We start from the raw sequence: 9,785 nt of genomic DNA, 5'->3' as shown, positions 1-9,785 counted from the left end.
TTATATTTTTTTCTGAGGCATAAATTTCATTTTTCTTCCCCCACTCAAATAGTATTTTCAAATATTATGCTTAGGGAAACGCTGTCTCTGATTTTTTCCCGTAACTGAACTCAATTAAATGTATTTTCCAAAGAGAAGCATTAATCTACATGCAAGATATACGTCCTACTGGCAGCAATAAAAATCAATAATTGCAGCCGGCTGAGTTATGGCACAAAAAGAGGGTGCAATGAAACCGGTTGATATAAGTCACCCATAATATGTCTGCCTACGTTTCAGGAAGCAACCGCCAGTATTTATCCCAGTTATAACCTTTTGGCGGCAGAATTCCACATCTTGAACGTGCCGGCAATATACAAGTTTGTGAGCTGAAGATTAATAGCACAAATTACCCTACTGCAAAAGCAATGCTAGAAAATCTGGAGTGTAAGGGAGTATCTGTGTCGTTATAGAGTCTGGCGGCAAGGGTATAACGTTTAAAAAAGCTCACAACAGATGTTGGTAGGGACAGAAATTAAAATACTAGGAAAATGACGGAACATATATGGGAAGGTCCATTTTACAGAGATGACGAAATTCGAATACTGGTGAAATACGAGACAATACAACGAGTAAAACAGGCCGAATGATCAAAGAAGAACTACATAAATAAAAGTCAAGCGTACTTTGCACCCCCATCAATATGATGGGCAGATGCAATAATGTATTGGTAAACAAAGCGGGGAACTTTTTTTCGTTGTGCAATCTTTCAGAATCTTACAAACTTGTTTACTTACAAACGATTTGTTTTAGTTTTGCTGTAGCTGCTCATATATAATCACCAATTTAATTAGTGGACTAAACTCTGTCCGAAAAGGCCTCGGAAGATCCAATGGTACCGACCGACCACCGTGTCATCCTCAGCGGACAGGCGTTATTGGATGAGGATAATTTAATTATTACTGCATCCCAACTGCAATTAAAATGTATGTCTGAACTACTTCCACTAAGAACTCAAAGAAAACTTAGATAGCCATTGGTGGGAGTGACTCTTTCATGAACTGAAATCCCCGTGACGCTGCAAGAAACACGCTTATAGCTACAAATAAAACCACAAATGAAAACCAGAGTGAGTATCAAGGAACAAACATGTTTTCCGTCTCACATCCAACTCAGATTATCGATCATGTTGCGAGAGGTACAAGAGTGCAACAGAATATTTTGACGCTGGCTTTGATATTTTGACCAGATGGCTTTCGCAAGCAGATGTTAATTTCTCTTTTCCTAGTATTAAATACCAAACAAACAAACTGTTGTGGCAAAGGGTCATTTGTCACTGAAAGGTAGAGAGGCTACCGTGACCTTCAGCCACTTAAAGAAACGGCACAACTCTGGCGTTCCTCTTGAATGCCGCAGAGATAGGAAGAAGTAATTTTAACGTGCCTCCGAATATGAGAATGCCCATGCGCGTGTATTCTTTCTCCGACAACATTAAAACATAACGTGTTTTGTATAAAGATAGGACTGTAACTAGTTAACTAGTCGCCTTTTCCTGTATTTTTGGAGAATGTGATACGTGTTTCGATATTTTGTGTAAAATTTGACCTTCTGCATGGGCCATTAGTTAGAAGATTTTAATGCAACTTCATTGTTTCTACATCATCCTTTGTTTTCCCATTAACCAGGCCGTCACCATCCCTTGTTAGATATCTTTAGGTACTATGCGGTTACAGTCATGTTCTTTAACAACAGATTTTACAAATGACAGTACACCGAATTCTATTAAACTTCTGGAGATATTCACTCTCTATTTTACCTTTTGAAACGCAATTTCAAACTTTTGAACCACGTTCGTCTCTTATTACTTTTGTAAGGTCTCTGATATCCTTGATCAGTAGTACCTCATAACATACAAGGAACAAGAAGGCAATTTGATACTGCATATACTAATTATATTTTCGACAAAAATAGTGTGAAGGAGAACACATACAACTAGTGACCTGTTCAGCTACCTAAGCGGGTACACAAATACTGTCTCCTGCACGATGTTATCAGATACGTATGGAATTGCTGTAAGACACACACATCCACACACGGTCCAGTCACAGTAATGTGACCATCACCTGGGTTCGACGTCAGCATGCAATAACCATTCACAAATGGCAGGCAATAGCACTAGCAGTGAAGGATATAGAAAGTATGTCGGAAAGATGCAGAAAACAATGCAGTTATTAAACTTCCTGGCAGATTAAAACTGTGTTCCGGACCGAGACTCGAACTCGGGACCTTTGCCTTTCGCGGGCAAGTGCCCTACTTCAGCACATGCCCACGAAAAGCAAAGGTCCCAAGTTCGAGTTGTGGTCCGGCACACAGTTTTAATCTGCCAGGAAGTTTCATATCAGCGCACACTCCGCTGCACAGCGAAAATCTCGTAATTCAGTTACTGTCGTAATGCGGTAACGAAGCGATTTATCTGACGTCCAGAAAGAGCATCGTCATTTGCTTTCGGGCCAAGGATGGAATTATTTCCGAAATGGCTAAGTTTGTAAACTATTCGCGTGCCGCCGTCATTAAAATATACTAAGCATGGAAAAATGGAGCTATCCAAAACCTGCACCGTGGCAACTGTGGTACACCACGGGCAATAGATGATACGGCTGAACGATGGCTGCTGAAGTGTCTAAGGGTGAATAGACGTGCAATTGTGGAGCAACTGCCACCCAGATGAACCAAGACGCTACTAACAGTCTCCCCAACGACCGTTCTGCGAAAGTGGCTGCTTATGGGCCTCCACAGGAGGCGCTTGGTCCATGCACCCGTGATGACCGCTGTTAAACGACGACGGAAGCCGGAATTTGCACGCCAATAGCACAAATTGACATCCAATGAATGGCGACATGTGGCTTTTTCAGATGCACCACGTTTTATGCTCCATCGGACAGGTATGTTCGGTGTGGAACGTCTGAGAGTAAACACACTGCAATTGCGGGGAACATTATGGTCTGGGGAATGTTTCCATGGAATTCCCTGGCTGATCCGTGAATCTGGAAGGCACAATATGTCGACACAAGTATGCATTTATCCTGTGGGACCACGTCCCTCCCTACAAGCAATTTGTTTTTCCCCAGCAAGATGCTCGCAGTTAGGGGTGTAGTTGGAACAGGACCAGGATGAGTTAATCGTACGCCCCTGGCCACCAAACTCACTGGATGTAACCCCAATCGAGAATCTGTGGGACCACCTCCATCGAGCTGTTCGCTCGGTGGATCCTCAATCGAGAAACCTAGCGCAGCTGGCCACGGTGCTGGAGTCGGCATGGCTCGACATCCCTGTCGATACCTTCCAGAACGTCACTGACTCGCTTCATACACGTCTCCCGCTGCAAAAGATGGTTACTCATGCTTTTTACATACGGTTAAATTAGTGTAGTATTAGTATTAGTGTAGTATAAAAATGTATACACGTATGCTCCACATCTCACAAAGCAGTGCACCGGTTTCAACCAATCTTGATATACGTATCACTTACCGCCTGAAAATAATCTCTGTGAGGGTAAGAAATAGCTACCGATTAAAGGGGTGGGGTCGAGGGTGAAAAAGAAGTGCAGTCCACGACGCGCGAAAACCCAAATTCTTCTTATCCAGTATTTGAGAATAAGAGTACTTTCAACCAACTTCACTCCTAACTTCAAATCTCTACGAAACATTTTTTCACTGCACAACTCTCTACAACATGATCAAAATGTTTGTTGCACACATTTTCTTATTGTTTGTGAAGTAACACTGCTACGTCACCCATGACGTTTTAATTTATTATTCTTTACTACTAACTATATTCGTTATACATTTTTGCAGACAATTTCCACACACTCCGCTACAAATAAATATCATTGCACGAAACACACCTCAGGAAATATGATGTCATAAACATTGAGATGCGTAAAAAACTGCCGCATTATACACGACGTTTTACTTTATTAAGTCGTCATTACAATATATATATGTGCAAAACATTTCGCAGACAGTATCCAAATATAAAAATGAATGCACCTGCAAAATAGTATCATTCGTCTGTTTAGGTGTGTAGTAGGTCACGACCTTCTGTCGATGACCAACAATGCCCGTCCACACAGGACCGCTGAAGTGTCGAACACACTGGAAAGTGAAGATATTGAATGCATGAAATGGAATACCTAAACCCTATAGAGCCTGTTTGGGATGCTGTTGGCAGACGTGTTTCTCAACGAACACCCCCTCTCCGAATTCTGCTACAGTTTAAAATTGCCTTGAGGGAGGAGTGGGAGATCCCAAGGAGTCCTCAATAGTTTGGTAGGCAGCATGAATAACAGGTGCAAAATCTGCCCAAGGACGGCTTATTACTTGTATTGAGTCCGATATCCACCTGTACGTATGTTAGGAGTGTGACCTGTGTCAAACATGAACGTAATTGGTCTGCTATCCTGCGCCATTTTTGTTATGAAATATACCACTTCACCTCTGTTACATATATGTACCATGTTTCACGTCGTCCATCATTGCCTGTGATTATTCCTGCCCAACAATGCCTCTGTTCCTTAGCAAACGTGAAGTAGCGTATTAGGCTTTATTATACAGTGCAGAGGCTTAGACTACTATGCTTCCTAAATTTGATTTCGGTAATTCCAAAGTCAAGTTCATATATATAATTGAATTTTGTTTAATGTTACCTATCATGTGCCATCCAAACCGACCCAGGCCGGCGCGAAAGAGCGAGGCTGGCTGATTGAGAAGCTTCCGTCTACTATTCGGGCTGACATGTACGCAAGTGAATAGTTAAGAATGTTTACATTAAGTTAAGGTGTTAAATCAGCTTCGGGGAATGTTTCCGGAATCTCGAACTAGTTTTCGAAAGACACCATTCACGTGTAGTAACCCAATATGCTTTTGCCTAAAAGTGATTGTTTAACTTTAGTAGTGCTCCGGAGAACACTTATGTACGAATTCGCGAGTGCGAGACTTCAAACTGTTACTAATTCGGGTGGAGATAACAGGGTCGCCATATGAAACGTCCCCTTACAAAAATTAATGAATTACTGTGCTGATAAACCTCTTACATTATTTGATTTTCAAACAGCTGAGCAGAACTGAACGTACTCAGTCATTTCGCTCTTTACCTATTCTGATCAACACTAAACTGATACACAATATTTTTAGCGCAACACAATGTGACTTTGAAAAATCCCTACAAGAGAATGGCCCTGACTAACAATAACTTATACCTTTCATGAACGACTTACCTCACAAAAATCTTCGTTACTCAAACTACTGCAGTACAGCGAGCGCCAATACTGCCAGCTAAATAAAAGATTCTAACTACTGAAGGCACTAACTGCTGATAGGCATAGTTAGCAAATGAAAGATTTTGATAGAGAACAATGTATTTACCTTAATAGTGTTACTGTTTCTGTCCAGATTATCCGCTCTCAAAACACCGCCATCTCACTCCCCACATCCACCACTGCTGGCGGCTCACCTCCAACTGCGCAACGCTACGCGCTGGTAACATCCAGCTGCCCAACACTACAATAGCAAACAACAATGCAAACCAGCCACAGACTGCACCCAGCACAGCCAATGATTTTCATACAGAGCTCTACGAGGCGTTACCAATAAAAAAACCTAAACAGTCTACTTACAACTTTATGAACTTTAACTGGTGCTCCACAAGTAAAGTTCAGAATTTGCCAACTTACAATCAAGGATTACCACAATGCTGACACAGAAGACAGTTTTCTTTCGTGGTTTTTCATTGTAACAAGGTGGCATCCCATTACTTCGAGACTTTTCTTTTAAAGCAGCATTGAGGATTCCTCTCTTGCCGATGCATTTCTCAACGTTGATGGAATGCTTATGCGGAGCTGCGACTTTCGGATTGGAAGGAGCCGAACTGGGACATCGAGATAACTTACGAAGACGCGAGGTGAGAGACCATCTTAATCCTCGTAATACCAGGAGCAAGAGGTGCTTTATGCCCATCTTCCGAAAATATTGTAAACTAGTCATTTGCCTTACATTTAATATTCTGAAAAAAGGTGGTTGTTTTTAATGTATTATCCCACCAGATTCCAGAAATGGTTTAAATTTTTAAAATAAACTTAACCCAAAAATTTATGTCTTGGCAGTAGATGTCAATTTCACCAGTGAATATCGGATTCTATACTTCCAGGTTTAGGGCCTTACTTACTCATCAGTACCTCTTTAAAAAGTCTGTGGGGAGTACAAGACAACAACTTTAAAATTATTTTTGTGGTTGTGAGAAAGTCGTTGTACACGCTATTGAAAGTGCGTTGATATTGCTGAGACTGTTAAAAGGTATTTTCAGGTTCTGGACCCCGCTTACACATCCATAACTCTTCAAAAAGTATGTTGTTAGTATAATTCAGCAATAATTAACCAATTTCTTTTTATTATTTTTTTCTAGGGTGGGCGCAATGCTTTGATATTGCTAGAGTCAATGGTGAATGTGGGACATTGCAGATGTGCTGGCTCTTCTCTTTACGAGCTGGTCAACGTTATGCTCGACGCGCAACGATTCGCGAGAAACAACTTGTAGCGTTAGCGTTTCCGACAAAGTAATGCGTTACGGCAGGAACAATCCATATCTCGCCCTAATTATTTAATTAATTAGCAATACATAGGAACCGTTACTATTTCGTTGTTAGGCTCACTGAAGACATACAATCTTGCGTGCTGCTTTCAGAAGTGGTGACTCCTAATGTTCATTATGTGCAGCTCCCTTCGCAATTTTCACTTGGAACTGATTGAGACGGACTGCAATCACTGACAGCATCAATTTCTGTCGGGTTTAAAGCTGAGTGTCACTGACAAGCGTGACACTCGTTTCCGGTCGCTATCAGTTAAGGTCTTTCTACTGTCAGTGTTCTTAAGCCGTGTTACGTGGCTGCGAGTGGAGCAATATTCCCTGCCCGCGTTGATATACCAACAAATCGGAAAATTTCATTCGCTGTTTAACCATGGGCAAGTACAAATGCAATAGTTCATCTCTGCCATTCTGTGACGTCTCCACGTTGTCCCGTCTCATTAGGCTGATTCCATACAACAGACTGGAATGTACGCACGACTTCAGCGGTTGAAGACTCAATGAGTGTATGCAGCGCTACACTCTATGCAGCGCTCCAGCGACGATTTACTCTTTTTTAAAAAAGATGATTAATACACTCTAAGACGAAAGAAAAGCACGACGAAGGAATTATCCGAATAGAACGGAAATCGGTAGACGCGATGCACATGTACAGACAAACAAATCGTTAAAATTTCTGAAACAATAGATGATTTATTTAACAGAAAGAGCTTCACAAATCAAGCAAGTCAGTAAAGCGTTGCTTCACATCTGGCCCTCGTGCCAGCAGTTATTCAGTTTGGTACTGATTGACAGAGTTTTTGAATGCCTTCCTGAGGGATATCGTGCCAAAATCGGGCGCTTGAAATCGTTAAAATCCCGAGCTGGTTGGAGGGCCCTGCGAGTAATGCTCCAAACATTCTCAGCTGAGGAGAGATCCGGTGACCTAGCTGGCCAAAGTGGGGTTTGGCTAGCACAAAGACAAGTACACTACTGGCCATTAAAATTGCTACACCACGAAGGTGACGTGCTACAGACGCGAAATTTAACCGACAGGAAGAAAATGCTGTGATATGCAAATGATTAGCTTTTCAGAGCATTCACACAAGGTTGGAAACGGTGGCGACACCTACTACGTGCCGACATGAGGAAAGTTTCCAACCGATTTCTCGTACACAGACAGCAGTTGACCGGCGTTGCCTGGTGAAACGTTGTTGTGGTGGCTGAGTACGGAGGAGAAATACGTACCATCACGTTTCCGAGTTTCATAAAGGTCGGATTGTAGCCTATTGCGATTGTGGTTTATCGTATCGCGACATTGCTGCTCGCGTTTGTCGAGATCCAATGACTGTTAGCAGAATATGGAATCGGTGGGTTCAGGAGGGTAATACGGAACGCCATGCTGGATCTCAACGGCCTCGTATCACTAGCAATCGAGATGACAGGCATCTTATCCGCATGGCTGTAACGGATCGTGCACCCACGTCTCGATCCCTGAGTCAACAGATGGGGACGTTTGCGAGACAACAACCATCTGCACGAACAATTCGACGACGTTTGCAGCAGCATGGACCATCAGCTCGGAGACCATGGCTGCGGTTACCCTTGACACTGCATCACAGACAGGAGGGCCTGCGATGGTGTACTCAACGACGAACCTGGGTGCACGAATGGCAAAACGTCATTTTTTCGGATGAATCCAGGTTCTGCTTACAGCATCATGATGGTCGCATCCGTGTTTGGCGACACCGCGGTGAACGCACATTGGAAGCGTGTATTCGTCATCGCCATACTGGCGTATCACCCGGCGTGATGGTATGGGGCGCCATTGGTTACGCGTCTCGGTCACCTCTTGTTCGCATTGACGGCACTTTGAAAAGTGGACGTTACATTTCAGATGTGTTACGACCCGTAGCTCTACCCTTCATTCGATACCTGTGAAACCCTACATTTCAGCAGGATAACGCACGACTGCATGTTGCAGGTCCTGTACGGGCCCTTCTGGATACAGAAAATGTTCGACTGCTGCCCTGGCCAGCACATTCTCCAGATCTCTTACCAACTGAAAACGTCTGGTCAATGGTGGCCGAGCAACTGGCTTGTCATAATACGCCAGTCACTACTCTTGATGAACTGTGGTGTCGTGTTGAAGCTGCGTGGGCAGCTGTACCTGTACACGCCATCCAAGCTCTGTTTGACTCAATGCCCAGGCGTATCAAGGTCGTTATTACGGCCAGAGGTGGTTCTTCTGGGTACTGATTTCTCAGGATCTATGCACCCAAGTTGCGTGAAAATGTAATCAAATGCCAGCTCTAGTATAATATATCTGTCCAATGAATACCCGTTTATCATCTGCATTTTTTCTTGGTGTAGTAATTTTAATGGCCAGTACTGTAGTAGAACCTCTCGCCATGTATGGGCAGGCATTACCTTCCTGAAATGTAAGCCCAGTACGGCTTGTCATGAAGGGCAACAAACTCGTCAACATAGCGTTGTGTTTAAGGGTAGCGCGGATGACAACCAAAGGCGTCCTGCTAGGAAATAAAATGGCAACCAGACCATTACTCCTGGATGTCGAGCCGTAAAGTGGGCTGTTATCCCACCGCTGTCTGGGGTGTCTCGAGACACGTTTTCACTGGCCATCGAGGCTCAATTCGAAGCGGGACTCATCGCTAAAAACAATTCTATTCCATTCCAAATATGGCCGACACCACTGCATCGGGCTTGCTGACGTACAGAGAGCAATGGTAATCGGCCAAGAGGCCCCGTGAATGCAGCACCCTTTTTGTGAGCCGTCTGGTAATTGGTCCTGGTGTTGAGTGAAGCACCAGTTGCGTTTTGGATAGATAATAATGATCGATCTGAGGCTGTGAGTATCTCTCCGACGATTGTTCGGTCCTCACGTTCTATCGGCTCTCTAGGTCGACCGTTTCCTTCTTGGAGCTGTGTTCGGCCATGATTCACCCATTCCTGGCAACATCGGCTAATGTTGGCATCGCTCCTATTGAAATCTCGAGCGATTCGTCTTCTCTCAAATGCTGACATATGCATATATTGTTCACTCGCTTGTCTGCGAGGCACAGTTACTGTCCAATCACTACACAGAATGAAATTCGCAAAGGCTTCATGCCCTGGTATCAACATGTTCCCCGTCTACTGTCCTTGCCAGCTGCTCAGTGAAATAGCTC

This window comes from Schistocerca nitens, chromosome 9 (genome assembly GCF_023898315.1).
Source record: "Schistocerca nitens isolate TAMUIC-IGC-003100 chromosome 9, iqSchNite1.1, whole genome shotgun sequence".
NCBI classification, from domain to species: Eukaryota; Metazoa; Arthropoda; class Insecta; order Orthoptera; family Acrididae; genus Schistocerca; species Schistocerca nitens.
Note: the sequence above shows the minus strand (reverse complement) of the source record.